General features: G+C 51.2%; 1 protein-coding gene across 1 annotated transcript in view; it reads right to left on the reverse strand.

The window, feature by feature from the left end:
- The window catches only part of LOC144136473 (uncharacterized), a 48,837-nt gene that overhangs the window by 2,710 nt on the left and 26,897 nt on the right, over nt 1–19,230 (reverse strand). The window lies entirely within an intron of this gene.

Consider the following 19,230-nt stretch of genomic DNA (forward strand, 5'->3'; position numbering starts at 1 on the left):
CGGCCTTCAATTTCACACTTTAACCTTGCGCCCTAAAACTAAAAATAAAAGGTTAATCAGGTAATTTTAGTTACTGACAAGTCCTTTCATTGCCCTCTCTCTCATAAATAATATCCGCCGTCGCGTGAAAGCAAACTACCGACTCCAGGCCGAGGTATTTTTCACGGTTTTTTTTTTAAAGAAAAATCCGTACTGAATAATTTGAAACCCGTATACAACGACTTGCAGAGGACTCCGCAAACCCTCTCCGCGGGTGCCTTCGTAGTAGTCTCTGCGCACATAGCACTAAGCCGAGTTCTCCCCGATGGTGCAGCGATGCTATTAAATGTCATGCCAGTCGAGCCCTTCTCCACATGTAAAAAAAACACACAAACTGAAACTTTAACATGACACCACTGCGACATCACTTTTGAGGTTTTCTATTCGCCAGCAGTGATGTCATCGCTTTTCACTTTCCCACGTACACTCGCATCTGGATTGCGTAATTCCATACATAGCGCGTACAATCATGAAGCGGCAAGATTCAACGTAATACTTCTCCAAGGGGGCCGCATGAGCGGCCTGTCAGGAGGCATCTGACACCGCTGGCGCGTTCAGCTGTCTAGGGCGCCTCGAAAGGACCTGCATCGAGGCACCCTTCAGCAGTCCGCTCGGCAGCGCGCCGTTTTGTGCAGTTAGTGCCGATTAATGTAAACGGGCTAAAAGAAACGGCGCACATGAATAAACATCAAAGCGAGTGGTCCCAGTCCTTGTCCAACTAAAGCACTGTCTGCAGTCAGACAGAAGGAAAACAGGAATGCTCCGACCATTTTCCGCTCCGTTCGATGGTCCGTAACAACGCGGGACATCCATTGTGGGTCCACAGGGTCTAGCTATCAACCCTGTATCTCTTATGTCATGCTGGGAAAGCCATCGATGGCTTTCCCAGCATGCAAAAGTGCAGGACCTCGGCCTATACGTTACGAGACCTCAGTCCAAGCAGTGGAGAGCTGCCTTCAGAGACGCTCGCTGACTATCGAAGCGAAGGTGTGATATTCAATAATATTAAAAAGTGTACGGTCGCTAACTCTGCACCGCTGCCGTTTTGGCAGCTTTTTCAATTTTTCACTTCAGGCATTGGATATTTACGATTCCTTGAAGAGGTTGATTTTTTTTTTTTACCTGCAGAGATGCTTACATAGTCTGAAATTAACAAATAAATTTTGTGGCCCCAGAAAGAAGGCGTGTTACATCACGCTTAATGCATACGTTGTTAATATGCGCTTTCTGTTAAGGGCATGCACTGATTGCGAGTGCATTCAACGGACGCAGTTTCCAAACTCCATTAGGGCAACTGCCATCGAGATGGTTCGCGTGGCACCACGCGACCGACATTAAGGCTCGAAGCATTAAGCACTGTTTTTTTTTCATGTTCGTATTGCAGTGGCATTACTACACCTACCGCCACGGGGCCGCCACTAAGTGACGGTTCTTCTCTGCGCGAAACAGCCGGCGACCCTGGAAAGACTGTAGCGCAGCACAAAACTCGCGTACACGGCTCACAACGTCGTCATCGTGGCTCCATTTCGCGGCTATCGGCGATTATCGGCGGGGTTGTACGGAAAAGGTCAACCCGCTCACGTCGACAGCGTTGACCCGCCTGACATCGCGATCTTGACCTCGTGGGCGGAAGGTGGATGCTGGCCCCCTCGCGGCCAGCCGGGGAACTGCGGCGGGCGGAAGACGCCACCGGCCATCACACCCCCGGCGCGCTGGGCGGCGCCAACGCCTCCTTTATGGACTTCGCTCCCATTACGGCGATCGTCAGGAAAGGCTCGCGTGTGCCCAGAACAATGAGCCCGCTCCTGCGTTACAGCCTCGGGGCAGCAGGCGAGTGCGGGTATATGCGAGGTGGCCGCGCCTGTATGTCTACCCCCACGAATCCCGCGCTGTAATGTCCGGATCGCGAAACGGGGTCGAGCATTGTATTCTAATGGCGTATATACGGTCCCTCCCCACCCCCCCTCCAATTCGGTCGTGAACGCCCGTCCAACGTGAAGCTTCTCCTTTTAGGCCGTATAGTTCCGAAATTGCCGTCGTTCAATAAAACAGGGCGGGCACTGGTTAGTGGTCGCGTTCTACAGTCCTTGCTTTAGGCAGAACAAGTGGAGCGTGTATTTGTCGTTTACGTGGTTACATATTTGTTGCTACAGTCGCTAAGGCTATAAAGCGCACTTATATAATCATAATAACGCCTAAACCTGTTCCGTGTTTGTAATTTCGTGAAGCGCTTTCATAGCGTCAAGAAGTTAAACGTGCGCTTCCCTTCTACGCCAGCATTCGAGCTGTATTCTTCGATAGAAATGCAGCTCGATGCTATCCAGATAAATGCGCACAGAACTAGCCACACCCTTCTGTGTCTTCAACACGCTGTGGGTTTAGTGTGCCTTTAGCTCATCACTGTAACCAACTTCTTTTATATTTTACGACGCGAACGCTGCGCGACTCAGGATGCGAGCGCCTCTTCTACGAGTATATTCCAATAGAACGGCAGACAGCATCACTAACTGTATAAGCTCCATCGTCTGTTGCCCGCTTCCTTAGTAAACGTTAGGTTAAATAAAAAAAAAATAATGGAGGGGACACTTATGCTCGCCTTAAGAGTACGACGCGATACTATTAATGGGTTAATGCCCATACATGCGGGATTGGTCATTCTCGACTTTACATTCACAAATCCCCGGGAGTCATCATACCACTCCTGGCGCAGTAGCGCAGCGGTTGAGCGATGCGCCACTGCTCTGCGATGGCAGGTGCTGCCACCGGTGGGGCTTGTGCGACCCAGGTTGCTTTCCCAACTAACCTCTCCCGACCAATCATTAATACAACTGCCGCCTGCCACGGTGGTCAGTTTGATCACTATCTCGTGAGCAGATTGTATTGACGCCGCAAGGTCAAGTGACCTAGGTGCCCCCCCCCCCCCCCACAGCTACTTAAATTATCGATGGAAGAGCAATACAGTCCAGCGTTTACAGTCCAGCAATACAAGCAATGCAGTCTAGTCCAGCAATACAAGCGTTTTCACCACGTATCGCATGGAGTTGAAAATGCAAAATTAGCGCGGGATTTCATTAATCTTCGGTAAAACCCAGTGGTTTGTAAACTCGTCAGAGAAGTCGGTGCGAATATAGGATGCATTTTAGAAGTCACACTTATGCCATCGATGTCAAAATTCTCGAGCAGGGTCTCATCGCGCTCTGTAGTTTTCTCACAATTACATGTGAAATGAATGCAGCCGCCACGATGGCTCAGTGGTTATGGCGCTCAGCTGCTGGCTCCTAAGACGCATTTTCGATCCCAGCCGCGGTGGTCGAATTTCGATGGAGGCGAAATACTACAGCCCCATGTACTGTGCGATGTCAATGCACGTTAAAGAACCCCAGGTAGTCGAAATTTCCGGAGCCCTAAACTACGGTGTTACTCATAACCTTAGTCGCTTCGGGACGTTAAACCCCAAAATAACAAAAAAAAACGTGTGAAAATATCCCCAATGAGTTGCGGTGGTCGCTACTGGCAGCCGACAGATAGTGCAACTTATTAATCTCCAGTATACAGGAACACTGATGCCCAGCAAAGCTAGGTACAGAATGCATTCTATGCGCTACTCAAAGCAAACTCGGGCTCCATTACAGGCCACAATTTTCTAAACGAAGATTAACTTCGAAAATTTTACGCGAACCAACATGGGCGGGCTCCGATAGGGCCACGTAGAGACAGCCATTAATTGACACAGGCGGCCGTGTCGCATGTGTGTTCAGCACAGAAACCTAATGTCCTGGTCCAGTAGAGAGAAAGCAGTGGATGCAATGCCATGTCCACATTTTTGATAACCCTGTTGATAGCCTTTATGTTAACTATCTTCGTCGCTAACAGCAACTGTGCACGGGGACCAATTTCAGGGCGCGTGTGCTGGTTATGTCGGTCTTTTCAGACCACAAGGTGTCCACTTATACGTGATGGTCGCTGTTATTATCAAACTGAAACTCAAAGACATCCCTACGCCGTTTTGTAGATCAATGTGTTCAGATGAAATAAAACGTTCTCTTCTAGAAGATTTCAACGCTTGTTGAAGCACAGGTCTGACTTTGTTCCATTTTGATGCTGCGAATTGCTGGGTTTGAGGCTCGCAACGCGTGAAATGTCACGCTGCATGACTTTGTCACGGCAAAATTTTCCACTTACACAATCAGCGGACTTCGCGGGCTGCCGTTATGAAACAGCGCCGACGAAACCACAGAACGCAAGCGTATGATGTGTCGGCACACCTCGCGTCGTGACTGCCCTAGCATTTCGGCTCAAGTTCAGGCCGCTTCGTAGTCCGCCTCGTATGAGCGAGTGTTACACTACGAGTGTTTTCGTCAACATCTCGTCCGCAATACAAGATTTCGCCAAGACGTCTCAGCCATTTGGCTCACCATGAGATGCGAGCAAGGTTATCTGCGAAGTTAAGGCGAATCTTCACGAGGGAATACTTTCCGTCCACCCGAGCGAAGTTGTACGGCAGAAGTTGAAGTTGAAGTTGAAGTTTATTCCTTTCTTACAAAGGAGGAGCCGGGACTAAAAGCTGTGGCGACAGCTTGACAATGGTCCCGGCTCCTTTACATACCCGGCTGTACAGGAGGAAAAGCGACGGCTATACATACAACAAACATACATACATACAAAGCAAAAGTAAATAAATCAACACTTCGCAGGCCACCTATGCACGTCATGCAAAAATTACAAAATAAAATGCGATGCGATGAAAAGGTCATAGGTAATCATACAAAGAATGGTGCATAATAATCAGAAAGATTGCATCTGAAATTCTCAAGGAAAAGAATTCTCCCGGCAGTATTCCCGAATTTCGTGTTTTGATTTTCGGGTTATGTCAAAATTTTCTTCGTTTAATCTGTTCAGCAGAATTGGAAGGTTATAACATAAGGTTATAACGCAAATATTGGAAGGATTTCATACTTTACAAAAATATTCCTGGTGGGAGAAAAGAGTGGTACACTCGCAATACATCTCACTGCTTTTTTCTGAAGCAGATGTATCTTGTTAAGATTTGTTATGCCTGTTGTGCCCCACACTATGTTACAATATTGCAAATGAGAAAGTACTAACGCATTGTAAAGTATGATCTTTACCCTTATCGGGTAAAGATGCGCATGTGAGCCTTCAAATTTTACTTGTCGCCTTAGCTCAACGGCTGTTTCGTTTTATGGCACGGTCCACGGCGTCCGCATTTCGATGAGGTCAAAATCTATGGACTCCTATGTACCGCATTTAAGTGACGTGAAAATATCAAGAGGTCGAAATTTATATGCAGCTTTCAAACACTGCGGGCCTTATAGCTGAAGTGTAGTAACAGTTTAACTATAAAATACACGAAATGTATATCTGAAGCCTTCGCAGTTGCAGGGATTTCTGTCTCCTACTCCGTGCATAGCAAGTGGGACCACCGCCGCCAAGCTATAAATATCTGCCCCGGTACCGTCCTGCATTTGAGGTGGAATGATTGTCGTACACAGTGACGCGGCTACGGTTAGATTCCGTAACACATGAACGGTTTCCCCAAAAGGTTAAGACTCGCCGCTGTGGCTGAGTGGCTATGGCGTTCGGCCGCTTAGAACGAGGTCGCCCGGTCGAGTATCGGCCGCTGAAGCCGCGTTTCGGTGGAGACAAAATGCAAAAACGGCCTTGCGCTGTGCGGTGTCAGTGCGTGTTAAGGATCCCCAGAAGGTGGAAATTTATTCGGAACTCGTCACCAGGGCGCCTTTTTCTCTCAGCCTCTTTTCACTCCTTCCTTCATCTCTGCATGGAAATCGGAAGCTTACATTCGGGTTTCTTAGGTTTATTATTGCTCGTGAAATAACAGACGCAGATAGAAAACAAAATGGCAGGCAACCGCAGGTCGTTTCGTGTCTTGTCTTCGTCTGTTATTCCGCTGGCAATTATGAATTAAGGAAGCCAGTACCAACAAGCTCAACTAAACGCTTTAACGAGTAATCTGGGTCTCTAACCGGTCCTAAATCTAAAACTATTCGTGTGATTAGTGGCCCGCACATACCTATGAAAAAGTCGAGATTTTCCTGATTACAACAGCCAAAGGCTACTTATGGAATCCAAAATATGAGTGGAAGCTCAGGTAACTGATTGCATTAAGGACAAGACGCGAAATTCATTTCGTCCTATTCGTAGGCAAAGTAAACATTTTAAAAAATCACACAAAAGTTTCGCAGTATTTCGTGACAGCTTCAGTACTTTAAGTGTCTACAGAAAGCATAGTGTGAGAATATGAATGAGATACAAATTACTAGCTAAGGCAACCATCGGGCCTACCACACGCAGAATAATACACATATTCACCAAGGTCAGCACGCACCTAACATCAAGACTCGGAGACAGAAGTTTGAAACAAACTGGACACTCAATATTTGCAAACAAAGAGTAATGATCAAATTCAGTAATCCTGTCAGTTTAACAGCAACAATTATTCTTGTTACCCTCGTTATGTGTCGTCCCCGCTAAAGACACAAAGCGCCACGAAAAGAAACAAGCAAGCAACGTTACCGTATTTCAGTGTCTCACGGCTATATGTAGTACACCTGGGTTATACATGGTGGTGAGCTTCGTATCAATTCCGTTTTCTTGGCGTTTTTTAACCCACCATTGAAGCTGTCACTCAGTACATAAGTAAATGTCGCTGTTCCCCGTCACAATGCCTCAAAGGGTATGGCGCTCGAGTGCTGAGCCAAAGGCTGCGTGTTCTATCACTATCTCGTTTGCTGCATTTTGATAGAGGTGGGGCGCAAGAACGGCCCTGTGCTTCAGTGTGCGTCGAACACCACATTGTCGGAATAACTCCGGAGCTTTACTATACATGGCGTTCGCCCCGAATCTCACAGCGCTTCCTTCTCACGTGGATTCTGTTAACCATTAGGGCCTTTTAGAACAGGGTGAACCTATCGGGTAGGGGCATAGGGGAATAGCAGGGCGCCAGTGCGCATGCGCTGGACATTAACCGGAGGGGCGTTATTATCCTGCGCCTCCGCACTGGCGCTCCGCTATTCCCTTATGGCCCTAACCGACAGGGCCATTCTGTTCTAAATGTCTCTGTTAAATGCTCACCTTAGCGTCTATACTGAAATGCGGCAGCCCGGAAGAGGGTCCGGGACCTAAATAGTGTTCACAAGCAAAAGGCCACAGCCGCTAAGACATCATAGCTGTTGTATAGCCGACGTAACACGGTCGCCGCGATGAAAGCACGAAGAGCTCCATGAAGTAAGGCAAGCAGGTGCGCAGCGGCTACAAGGCGATGAAGAGCGCGCCACCGCTGTTTCCCGCGTAAAAGAGCCGGCCTCGGCCGTGCAAGCGCGGTGGGCCGACCGTGCGTGGACAGCAAAGCTACCATTTCCACGAGCGCAGTCAGAGCGGTAGTGCCTTCCATTTGGGCGACGCGCGTGCTGGCCGCATACGCTTTTGTGCGGTGGGAAACAGATCTGCCCTAATGCAGTTCCCGCTTGAGCTTCTTTCCATGCTTTTTATCTCTTTATGTTTCGTACCGTTTTCGAGGTAAAGATGAAACTACGCAGGATGCGTGTGGCCCAGATTGCCCGAAAGAGGACTTGCAGGGGGGGGTGCAAAAGAAAAGAGAAATAAAATGGAAATGGGACTGTAAACGAGCACTTTCTCCTTGATTGCATTTGCGCTCCCAAGCTGACAGTATGTAGTGGCGAAACATTGCGACAACCGGCATTCTGCTCTACTCATCGCTCGCTCTTCTGTCGGTGCCGCTTCCCTTGTGGATGGATTTGTCGGTTTAGGATTTAATTCTCTGACACCGGATGGTAACTCTCACAACACATCACCAAGGAGCCCTCGATGTTAGGTTTCGCCGATTAGGGCGAAAACTACGCCATTTTGTTTCCCAGACCGTCCCAATATTATTCCAAACGGCCGCGTTTCAGGCTGTGTCGCGATGTCATTCAACACTGCTGGAATCCGAAGGTCTTACTCCAGGTAGCAAATTTGAAGCTTTCTGCTTGTAACAAAGGTGTACGCGATTCTTTCGAAACAAAACGATGTCTTTCGTCCGAACGATTGTTGTGGGCGCCCTAAACGAAGGCGCTGGCACGAAGGCAGCACGCACGCATTTGTGAGGCTGCAGAGTAAAAACGCCTCAACCTTCATTATTTACGACACGCACGCCTACTCGCAGGGCCCTTGTGTGGTGTAAAAAAAAAAAAACCTTTTAGGCGAACTTACCCAGACGGTGATCGTTTCGTTAAGCAGCCTGAGCGGTTTGTTTACAGAGGCCCGGAAATCGTTTCCTGCAGAAATGGGCGCTCGCTGCCAGGCCTGCCTTAACGTCTTACTGCCCTGCGACTCTCCAAGAGAGCCCGACGCCGACGCCCATGGCATGGCTCGCCGCAAACGAGCGAGCGTTCGCGCCAACGCGTGCGGAGATGATGACGGAGGGACCTCGCGGACGCCTCTTCCCCGAGCCTGCCGACAAGCCTCCCTCGCGCCAGTGCTCGCTGCCAATCCGCAATTATTATTTATTCACGCCAAGAATGACCCGGGCACCCTTCCAGACCGTGGGACCTGGCAAGGCCGAAAAACACCTGCGACGCGCGTAACGCCTCCAAAAGGCAGCGGTTGTATACAGCGCAGCAATCTGTTACATCCTTCAGTCGTGGTGTAACTAAATCACTGGTAACGCTCCTTCCATTTTTTTTTTCTGTAATTAGATACTGCGGTCGCCGTCCTTTCCAAGCTCTTTTTGTACAACACTCATCATCCGCTACCACTGTCAACGCCCATAAACGTTCTCGCGAGGTGCTGCATAGTCGAAAATAACCAGCCTGCAACCCCGCTCATTCGCCTGGACACAAACGTGCGTGATAAGTGCCTGCTGCAGAAAACGGCAGTGCCGTTGAATGAACTTTTGGACTCGCAGCCTGCAACTTCGCAAGCAATGTCCTGCCTGTGTGCATGCTGCTTTGATCGCAACTTAGCTTCGGTGAGCGTGTATAAAAGGACAGCGCCTACCACACTGACCGTGAGCACGCGATGCGCCAATTGAAGAGCGCCGTGCGCCCCAAAGCCAATCTGCAGAGCTAAACGCCTCACCCGTACGCCAACGCAAGACGTATACAGGTATAACGTTATCGCGCACAGGCTCCAGGTCCCAGCGGTCACGTGAGCGTGACTGATGTCTCATTATATACGCTCCGGCTATTCCCGGCACATCCTTCCACGTAGAGGTAATCATTTCCTCGCTTGCGGTGGTCACGGACAGGGGTACAGCCCATGAGCTCGCCTACCGCGATATTTATGCACGCACTGGCTACTCCAGATTTGGCCGACCTAAAGGTCGTTGGAATCTCTTCCTCAGCCACTTTGTTGACATCGTGGCGCAAGACTGCCTGAACAGGAACAGGATAATGTGTGCACAAGAGTGCTTCGACGTCAACCACTACACTCTCCGTCAGCAGGTCGATTCGGTGTAGAGGTCGACAACGAGAGAAAACACCAGCCCGGCTCTGCTACCTGCTTAGAGTACTATTTTTTGTGGATCTGAGGCCAGAATTCATCAGATGGAGGCCTTCACACGTAAGATAACTTGCTGGTCGGATGACAATCATCGTCTCAATGGCAGTCATCGCTGTCCAGTGCACTTACTTGTAAACCATGACGCCCTCCTTGCTCTCGGTCTCGTTGGGTGTCGAGATTGGTCAGCTCACGGACGCCAGCTAATCACGAGCGGATCTTGCACACGAAGACGAACAAACGGCCTCGTGAAGGTGGCTCGACATAGCACAACGCTCCAATTCGATTTTTAACGCGATTGCGTTAAAGGCCCCGTTACGCAGAAAGTCCGGTGTCGGCGCTGTCGGCGATAAATAGAGTGTCTCAGGCAGCCGCCCAAGGAGAAGCAACCTAGGTGGGCAAGCAAAGTCGCGTGACCTTGTGGGGACTTCACAACCTACCCACAGGATTGTGAGCAAACAAACCACCCTGGCAGGTGGCAGTTAATTTAACGGTTGATTCCGAGCAACTTGGGACGCACAACAGCCCCGGTGGCAGCACCTGCCATCGCAGGGCAGTGGCGCTTCCCTTAACCGCTGCACCATTGCACAAGAAGTGTTATGATGACTTCCAGGAACATATTACTATCAATTTGAGAATGGCCAATTTCGCATAGGTGGAATCAACTCATTAACGCTATCGCGTCATATCCTTAAGGTGAAGCTTGTGTCACTTCCAATTTTCATTGCAGTTCAATTCTGTTCGTCCTTCACCACTGGCGCTAGCGACACCATACCTGGGCCACTGTGGGGACCTGGCAGTGGATGCACTGGCTACCACTTCATTCTCTCACTCCCCTCCCTTTTACCCCTTCCTCCCTTCCATCGTCTACTAATAGTGAGACAGGCCCTTCGCCTTTTCTTTCTTCATAAACATCCTCCTCATTTCATAAGGGTATAAGCGAAAAAAAGGAAAAGAACCGCCATGTTAAACCGGACCTGGTTCCTGTACCTTCCTCTCGATGCATCTGCATCCCGTTCTCTCATCTTGGTCTCCTGAAGATCCACCGTGACGGAAGGGCGGGGGGGTCAGCCCGTAATAATTTGGTCGTCTCCTCAGCTTCCTTTAACCCATACCAGTGGGCACTGCAGGGCGTTTTCGCGTTTCGCCCACGCCGAAATGCGGCCGTCGCAGGGCGGTCGGGAACGAACGCGTGTCCAGCAGCAGCAGCAACAACAATAAATACGACCGGAGAAGAACGACGACTTGGCCTCTCGGGAACGCGGCTTGGCGAGCTCCGGGCCTTTTCCTCCCGCCCCACGAAAAGGGCGCCTCCCGGGGCAGCGGCAGCCAGCCAGCCCGCGCGCGCCAATTGTGGGCTCCGTTATACGCGAAACAACCGGTGAACGCGCCCGCAGCTGCGTCACGGTCGAGGAAAACAAAAGCAGCCCCGAGGAGGGGGGAGAGAAGAAAGCAGAGCGGACGGGTTCGAGTGGCTGTGCTGGACGCTGGCGAAAGTAGGCCAGGTAGAGAGAGGGAGAGAGAGAGCGGGTCAGGGTGAAAGTGGAGCCGGCCACTTTTGAGGGGCAGCCGTGCGGGAGCTCCAGAGTATAGGCGCCTTGCTCACATCACCGCGAGCAAAGGAGCGCTCAGTACTTTCATTTGCTGGGCACTCTGTATACAGGGCGCGTCCCGCATTGCGCGAGTCAAGAGTATGAAAAACAACAGTGCCTGTTCTGTTGCGAGAAACGTTACGCTTAAGGTTAATCCGTTCTTACCTAACAAAGCAACATATGCGGTGTGAGTCACTAATGGTGGGCTCCAACTGGCGATCCGGAGGAGCTCTTCAAATCCGCGAAAGAGCAAGATGTCTATGGAGTCAAGGCATCCAGTCAGAACTGTCGCGATCCAATCTGAACTCAGGATCTCAATCCAAACCGGTCATTGAAACACGCTTTCACAGAGCAGCAAAACATCCCCCGGATCACCGACTGGAATGCGCCATAAGATGATGTGCGAGCAATTTGTATGAACGTGACTCTGTGTGGTCAGCGCGAAGGGAAATAAGGGCAATACAGGAGACAACCATGTCGTGCCTTGTCTCCTGTATTGTCCCTGTCGCTTTTCACTGCGCGCACAGGTATACAAGCACGCCATGGTGGAGGGCTCCGGATTAACTTCAAACTTCAGCGTGCATCCCAATATCTGTACATAGGCGTTTCAGTGCGTTAGCACTAGAGTTTCCTTTCTGCCACTTAGCCGTTGTTTGGTTTATGGTTTATGGGGGTTTAGTCCCAAAGCGACTCACGCTATGAGGGACGCCGTAGTGAAGGGCTCCGGAAATTTCAACCACCTATGGTTCTTTAACGTGCACTGACATCGCACGGTGCACAGGCGTACTTAGCCGTTGTCTTTGAGGTCCTTCTGTCTACCGAGTTGTGGGCAACCTGCCCCAGGTGGCGCACCTGCCACCTAAGGGGCAATCTGCCACCTCCTAGGTCACGTAATCTTGTGATCTCATTACAACCTGCCCGCCGGATTGCGAGCAAAGTGCCCACCGTGCAGGTAGCAGTTCAATTAATGACTAGTCGCGTGAGGTTACTCGGGAAGAGCAACCTGAGCCTTACAACCCCCAACGACGGCAGCCTCTACCATCGCAGGGTAGCGGTGCAGCGCTTAACCGCTGCACCACTCCGCCAGGAGTGGTATGAGGAATCCTAGAGACCAATGAATGTAGAGAATGACCGATTCCGCATATAGGGGCATTAACCCATTAACGCTATCGCGTTATACCCTTAAAGTCAAACTGAAGTCCGATTTCGCTGATCGTTGTCTGAAGCCTGCTTGACGTTGAAAACCGTGCTTCGAAAGAAACCGAAGTTCTAGCGCACCTTATTCCCATTTGGGCTAACGACGCTAAACCGCCCGCCATTTGTGCATTTTGCCCACTCAAAATGCTGCCGTTGCGGCCGCAATCGAATTCACGCCGATATCAACGGTTGCTACCAGGCGCTGCACACAGCTCTGACCGCATACCTGCTTTCGAGCTTTCCAGACAGTGTGCCTTGTTCATATTCTCGGGCTTTGCTGTGGAGTGCCTGCGTGCTTTTGGTATCTGCTAGGTCTTTTGATCGTTTTTTAAGCGAAATTTCTTGTCCCAGGGCATCAATGATGGATGAAGGTGTGATGAAAGATGTAGTAGTGATTAAATGAATGGAAAAAGGATGGCTGATTTGATGAAGTCCAGTAGAGAACGATGGTACGGTCCCTGCGTCCAGGCAATGTATGAAGCAGGGTTGCTTGGTGAAAGACCCGCTACCTTCAGGTGCCGGGTCCTTGTAGGCTTGACAGCTGGGCAGTCCCACAGTAAGTGATGAATGTTGGCTTCAATGTCCTCGTGTTTACATATCGGACACCGTGGCCGAGGAAACAAATCTCGGTACTGAGGCCACTTCCGAGTGACGACAGGTGTGAGGGCAACCCCAACCGGATCCTCCTAAGCGCAACCTCCTCTAAACGGGTAAGACCGCGGGGGAGGGTTACCGCACACGGAGGGATGAGAGCACGTGTGCGGCGCCAGAGGAGTACCTTTTTTGATGAAAGGAGGGTAAAGTTGTCCAAATGAAGGAGCCGAGGCAGTTATGAGTCTGGATTCGCAAGGCGGGTCGCTAAATCTGCCTGGTTTTGAGAGGTCAGCAGATCCCGTGGGACCCACTCAATACGTATTGGCTGCAGACTATCAAAGGATCCTGGTATTAGCAGAGTTGAAGGGCCATTATTAAACTTCGAGTTTCTTTCCATTCAACTTCTCACACCTTCTTTCGTTCTGATGTCGCGACAGTTCTGTCTAGTATCCTTCATGACGACATGCGGAGTTTTGTCAATACGGCTGTGTGCGTTTCGCCGTTGGGCGTTTAGGATTTCGCAAACAAGTCCTCTACTGCAGTGGTGCTGATGACATTGCATGCTTTTTGGCATTCCATCGTCGACGCAAATCTCTCGGTGCATGCGTAAACTGAGGCTATCTCCAGGCTCCGCGCGCACTGATCTCGGTCGTGAGAACCGCCAAGGGCACACGTCGGCTGCCAGCGTCCACAAGCTCAGTCCTCGCTCGTGATTGCCACCGCCGCTTCGTTCCGGCGCGAACGACTCACCGGCTACCACGGGACCGCGGAACAGAGACCTAGATGAGCTCGAGACGCTTATGGGCTGCGTTGAGCGTGAACTACACTCGCATGGGACGCATTAGGGTCCGCGGAGCGGCCTCGACAACAAAACTTCCCCGCAATCTGTGCAGACAGAGCGTTTGGGGTCAGTCCCACCGCGACCCCCATTCCACCCGCCCTTCCGGGCGCCGTAACGCGCGCTGCATTAGCGATGCGTCATTAGCACCGCGAGACAGCAGAAAGAGACGTTTTCCCCGGCCGCCGATCCGACGTCTTTGTCAAGGCCGCGCGCGAGAAAAGTAAATAGAACGGGACACGCGGGCGACGCCGACCAGCGCGATCCACGTGCGCGCTCGCTTCCTCCGGGTGCGCGGAAGAAATGGCGTGGACAGGCGTGACACGAATTCCTACGGGACGGAAAGACAATGCATAAACGGTGCTCGCGTGTAACGCACTCATTCCCTCGCGTTTCACTTCACAAATGTTGTAACCTTCCTACTCTAGCGCTTCTTGCCAGGGAATGAAAAACTGGGACAGTTTTGTACGTCTGGTTGCGAGAAAAAACTATCGTAGTCGGCGACTGCTGCAGAGTACTGTGTACCGTATGTCACTGATAAAACCACTGACACCTTTTCGTGAGACTACTGTTCCTCTAGCAGATACATATCGGAGCTTGCGAGCGTCGCCAGCCAGCGGTTAGAGCGCAGTTGTTATGCTCACGTGGACTTTACTTTCGCTAAGGGCTCTTTGGCAGCGTTGATCATCTATCGTTGCAAGGCTGATAGCTCGCTTCTCCATTCGTATGAATACATACTGAATGGACATGGGCACATATTGATGCTTTATTCGACCAATAATCCGGCACAGAAAAGAGCCCCTTTCAGCGGTTGCCAAAGCACCAACAATAACAGCGCCCACAAGCATGGAAGAAGGAAGAGCATGACATAACCTCTCTTTCCGACTATTCTTTCACATTTTCGTCCCCGCTTTTGCCGACGGTGAAAGAAATCATCCGAAAACAGGGCGGACAAACTCTTCGCAGCAAGGTTGCAATAAATAGCCCCGTCAGGCAAGGCCCACGTGGCCGAGTTGTTCTGTCAACAGTTTCAAATCCTCGCTCGTGTTCGCATAATGTTTGCGCCCATTCTCACGTACCTGGGACGAAAACAGAAAGGAGAACACGTCGGCTGTCGGGCGCCGAGCGTTCTTTATTCCAGGTCCGTGTTTGTCCGCCTCAAGAATAACGGCGCCCCACTTTTTCGGTCCCCGTCGGTCGAAGACTCAAATCGATTGCCGCGCATTCATGGAATCCATGACGTAGCGTGACGTCAAACAGCGTTAGCAAGCCAAATCAGTGCGATTTAGTGCGTGATGCGTATCCTACTTTGCCACCGTCGGAGAGCCGCAGCAAATGTTTCTTTTGTGTGCATACTCGAACCATCTCGACATTTGTTGGGGCACAAATCGAAGCTACGGTCGGCGCCAGAAAATTAGGGGCCGGCCTTTATTTGGAGGCGACAGCTGACCCAGTTCATTGCCATTAGACTGCAAAAACACGGAGCATACAGACATTGTGGGGAAAGGTTAGGAGCCTTTCTTGTATGCAGTACTGTGTATTGCATTTATGCATCAGCGATATTCTGCATATATGCATCCGCGGTATTGAGCTGGTGTGCATTTCGCTACACTGCGAGCAGGCGAGAGCTCCATAATTAAAATGAAAGTATTATGATTCAGTGTTATTCATCAAGCGTTTACAGGAGGTGCTCAGATATTTGGAATCGTTAGGAATAGCAGTTAATGGAGAATACCTTCGTATTCTCCGTTTTTCTGGCGATATCACCCCGCCTATTAACTCAGGGGACGAATTCCAAAGCATAATCAAGGTCCTGGACAGGCAAAGCAAAGCGAATCGGAAAGATATGAGAGGTTTTTGCCTTGCAGCGGGCGTAGTTAGGCTGATGCTGATGATGGTAATGGTGGTATATCTCAATGCAAACTGTCGTTAGACAAATGTGGCTGCTGTTCAGCTAAACGGAAAAGTGAACAGTAACGTCAGCTGGCCTCTGAAATGCGAAGCCACGCCTTACGCGACAGCCTGAAAAGGGTGCTCAAGAATACAGGCGCGGCTAAGAAAGAAAGAACAGTGGTGTGTTGCGTCGATATGCAGAAGTAAAGGAAAGGAGAGGGGGTAACGTAGACAATTCAGGTCACTGAAGACTTATCCCCTTGGGCATCATTTGCAGTCGCTTCCGTCACAGCGTATGACACAGCTGCCATGAACGCTCTCGCACATGACTCAGCTGACAACAGCGCTCACACATGACTCAGCCGACAACAGCGACCCGTTTAACGCAACAGCAGAAACAATCAGTCGTCAATTTTGGGCAACGATTGCACTGCGTTGGACACCGCGTGACATGAACACCATAATCAATGTTATTTTGTTCCATAATCACCATGTTAATGCCCTTTGAGCCATGAAGGCTCAAAGGGCATTGCATAAAGGAGAGGTCATTTACCGGCATAAATACACAATCACCCTAGAGCAGCTGCAACGAAAGGTTCTACGGCGGCATACGAAAGACTGCCACGCACAATCAGCAATGAAATTCATTTTAGAGCGCAGCTCTTAGACGCCCGTTCCTGCGTCCCGTTTCGTAGTCGGCGTTGGCGTTGTCGGCGTAACCAGTTGTGACGCCGAAGGCGGTTGCGGTGGCAGGTGACGTACGGAGAGCTGGGTTGAAATTTCGCATTACAGTCTATCGTAATCGTCTGTCAATTTTTTGTGTCCTCTTAGCCGTTAAGCATGTCGTCGCAGAGTGAGAGAGTTACCGCACCTTTCTTTCATGAACACCTGCTTCTTCTTTGCTCCCTTCCATCCGGTGTCTTGGCTCGTTTCGCGAGCAGATTTTCACCATGTGAGTGATAGAGGAAGAATTTCGTTAGGGTGACGAGAAAGAAGAGGATAGAGTGTTTATCCACGTGCCCCGCCACGTTGAAATAGAAGCTATCGTCAGTCGCGGCTACGACCGCTCATCTTGACAATCCGGCCAGCTCTACCCCAACACATTTTCGAAAGGCACGGACATGGCGGAAGCGGCGAGTGTGTTCAAGTTGCAAGGTTCTACCGTGCTGGACGCGCTTGCGCCTGGTCCAACGCCTCTGCCGGTGACCGATGACCAGCCGGCCTCAATCTTGTCAGAGGGAAAGGAGCCCGGACGCTCGTCCCGAAAGGACTCCACACAGCTCAGAGGCAAGCAGACCAGATATGAGCTAGCTCAAGACACTCCACCGATTATACCACAAGCAGACTTGCCCCAGAACTGGCATTTCACCAGCCGGTACCAGGAAGAAGTCAAGGGCCAGCACCATCAAGAACATAAAGACGCGGAGTCCAACATACTTAGCGACCCCTCACCGTTCGCCGAGCTGATCGAGATGCCTGTATTCGCCGTGGCGGACTCTGTTTCCGCACCGGCGACTGCAGCACTTGCAGGTGTCCCACCGGCACGGGCTTCGAGCGCTTTCTGGGTCTCACCTCAAATACCACAGACGGTCGTTGTGCATCAGCCAGCAGTGAGCGCACAACTTGCGATGACAAGAGAAGCACCTGAACAAGCTGCGCACTCTGCTCTGGTCGTGGACGAAATTGCCACGGCGCAGTTGGATACTTCCACTCTTGCTTTTGCTCTTGAACAGCCGCAGACAGGCGGAATTTCAGCTGCTCGCTGTGCCATGGAGAGCCACGCCTGCGGCAGCACGGTGGAAGAAGCGAAGGAAGGCTTATTGTTGTACCCCCAGGAGAACAGTGCGGCCGGGAAGCATTGCACACCACCTGCAAGCGGTGCGCAGGTCTCGACACGGTCCCGTAAGAGTCGTGGCACCCGCTGGCGACGCGCCACAACGGCTGCTCAAGACGAATTGTCCCAGTCTGCGCGCAACGTTGATAACGGCGAAATGCAACCACCCGTGGGCTACATGCGCACTCTAAAGGCTACCAACCCGCAACGCAGGCGTCCAGCTACTAAGCCTTACAGCGAAGGTGGCTCAGCGCAACCGCAGGTTCAGAGTGAACAAAAACGACGTTCGTGTCACCAGACGTCGACGCCGAGGAGTCAATCGGGTGGCGTCGTTATAACGCTGCAACAGGCTAATCATGTGCTGGATTTAGTGCACAGATTCACAAGCCTCAAACTAACGAGCGGAACCAGTAACGACCAACTCACCGCCCAGCAGGCAGAACAACATCTGAAAAAAGCAATCCGTTCGTTTGGCGCGAACATTTGCTTCGAATGCGGGACGTTGAAAGAGGAGCAACCGGAAGAACCTGCTGAAGAGTCCGTGGAAGGCGCAAGCGACGGACATGACGGAACTGAGAGCAGCGAGAGCGGGCACCTTGAGTTTACGCCTCGCATACCACCCGTAATGAGACCCTTCGAAACCCCGGCTACCGTAGAGGGAAATTTGCACGGCGCACCATTTTACTTCGTACCAACGCTTCAGCCTCCAGCTCGTTCACTACACCATAGACACGCAAAGCATGCCCAGAATAATTCCTCTCACTCGACACCTGCTTCAGAAAAAAATTCGTACTTGACTGCAAGAAACGTCGAAGCCTGCAACTCGTCGGTGCGGTTTCGTCGGCCCCCATACGCGACGCAAGAGAGATCGAGGATGCATTCCGCACCAGCTTCATTTCGGTGTCTCTTCGCACAGCCTTCTTCCTTCTCCAACACGCGCACTGATGCCAGCACCCATCAGGAGCACCAAAGCCGCAGCAAGAAGCGGTTCGTTCGGCGCCTAGAGCGCGCCCTCTGGCTGGACGACCGCAGCCCGACGTGCCAGGAGAGCCCGGACGAAGGGGGCCAGTCCCGGCGGTGGCACCACGAAGAAGAAGGGTTGCGGATCCTGAACGCGAAGTTCGAGTTTCGAGAGCAAGTATTGCGTGTGCTTCGAGAAAATAACGAGCTGCGGAGGGAGGCACGCAAACTAAGAAAGCAGCTGGCCAGGATTGCTACCGCCATGCCGTCGGCGGCCGACGGGTGCCTGGACGGACAGGTAAGCGGTGGGACTACTTTTGCACACTGGGGACAGCGCAGTTGCACACTGGAGAAGCGCTGCTTTGTGCTTGACGGATCCCGGAGAGGTTTCTCTCCACATTACCTTTAATTTTAAGGCGTAAGCCTTACTTGCCCCACTGAGCGAGAACACGCGCGCGCGTTTGTGTGCGTGCGTGTGTATGTATGTGTTTTCAAGGCGAGTTGAGCTCTCCGACCGTTTGCTCTAAGGGCGCATTCAAAAATCGGCATCTAGAGGAAATAATTCATAATCTAACGCCCGGTCAGCAGTGGAAGCAACCACGCTTAGCAGCTGCGCTGGAATAAGCTAGCTGAAGAGAAGCATTGTAGCAACAATGCACCTGGGCTGTGTTCACACGGCGTGATGGTACCACTTCACTTGCAGGCCCAAGCGGGTCCAAGCCATCACTCCACGAATAAGGGTTCGG

The sequence above is a fragment of the Amblyomma americanum genome, chromosome 6 (genome assembly GCF_052857255.1).
Source record: "Amblyomma americanum isolate KBUSLIRL-KWMA chromosome 6, ASM5285725v1, whole genome shotgun sequence".
Lineage (NCBI taxonomy): Eukaryota > Metazoa > Arthropoda > Arachnida > Ixodida > Ixodidae > Amblyomma > Amblyomma americanum.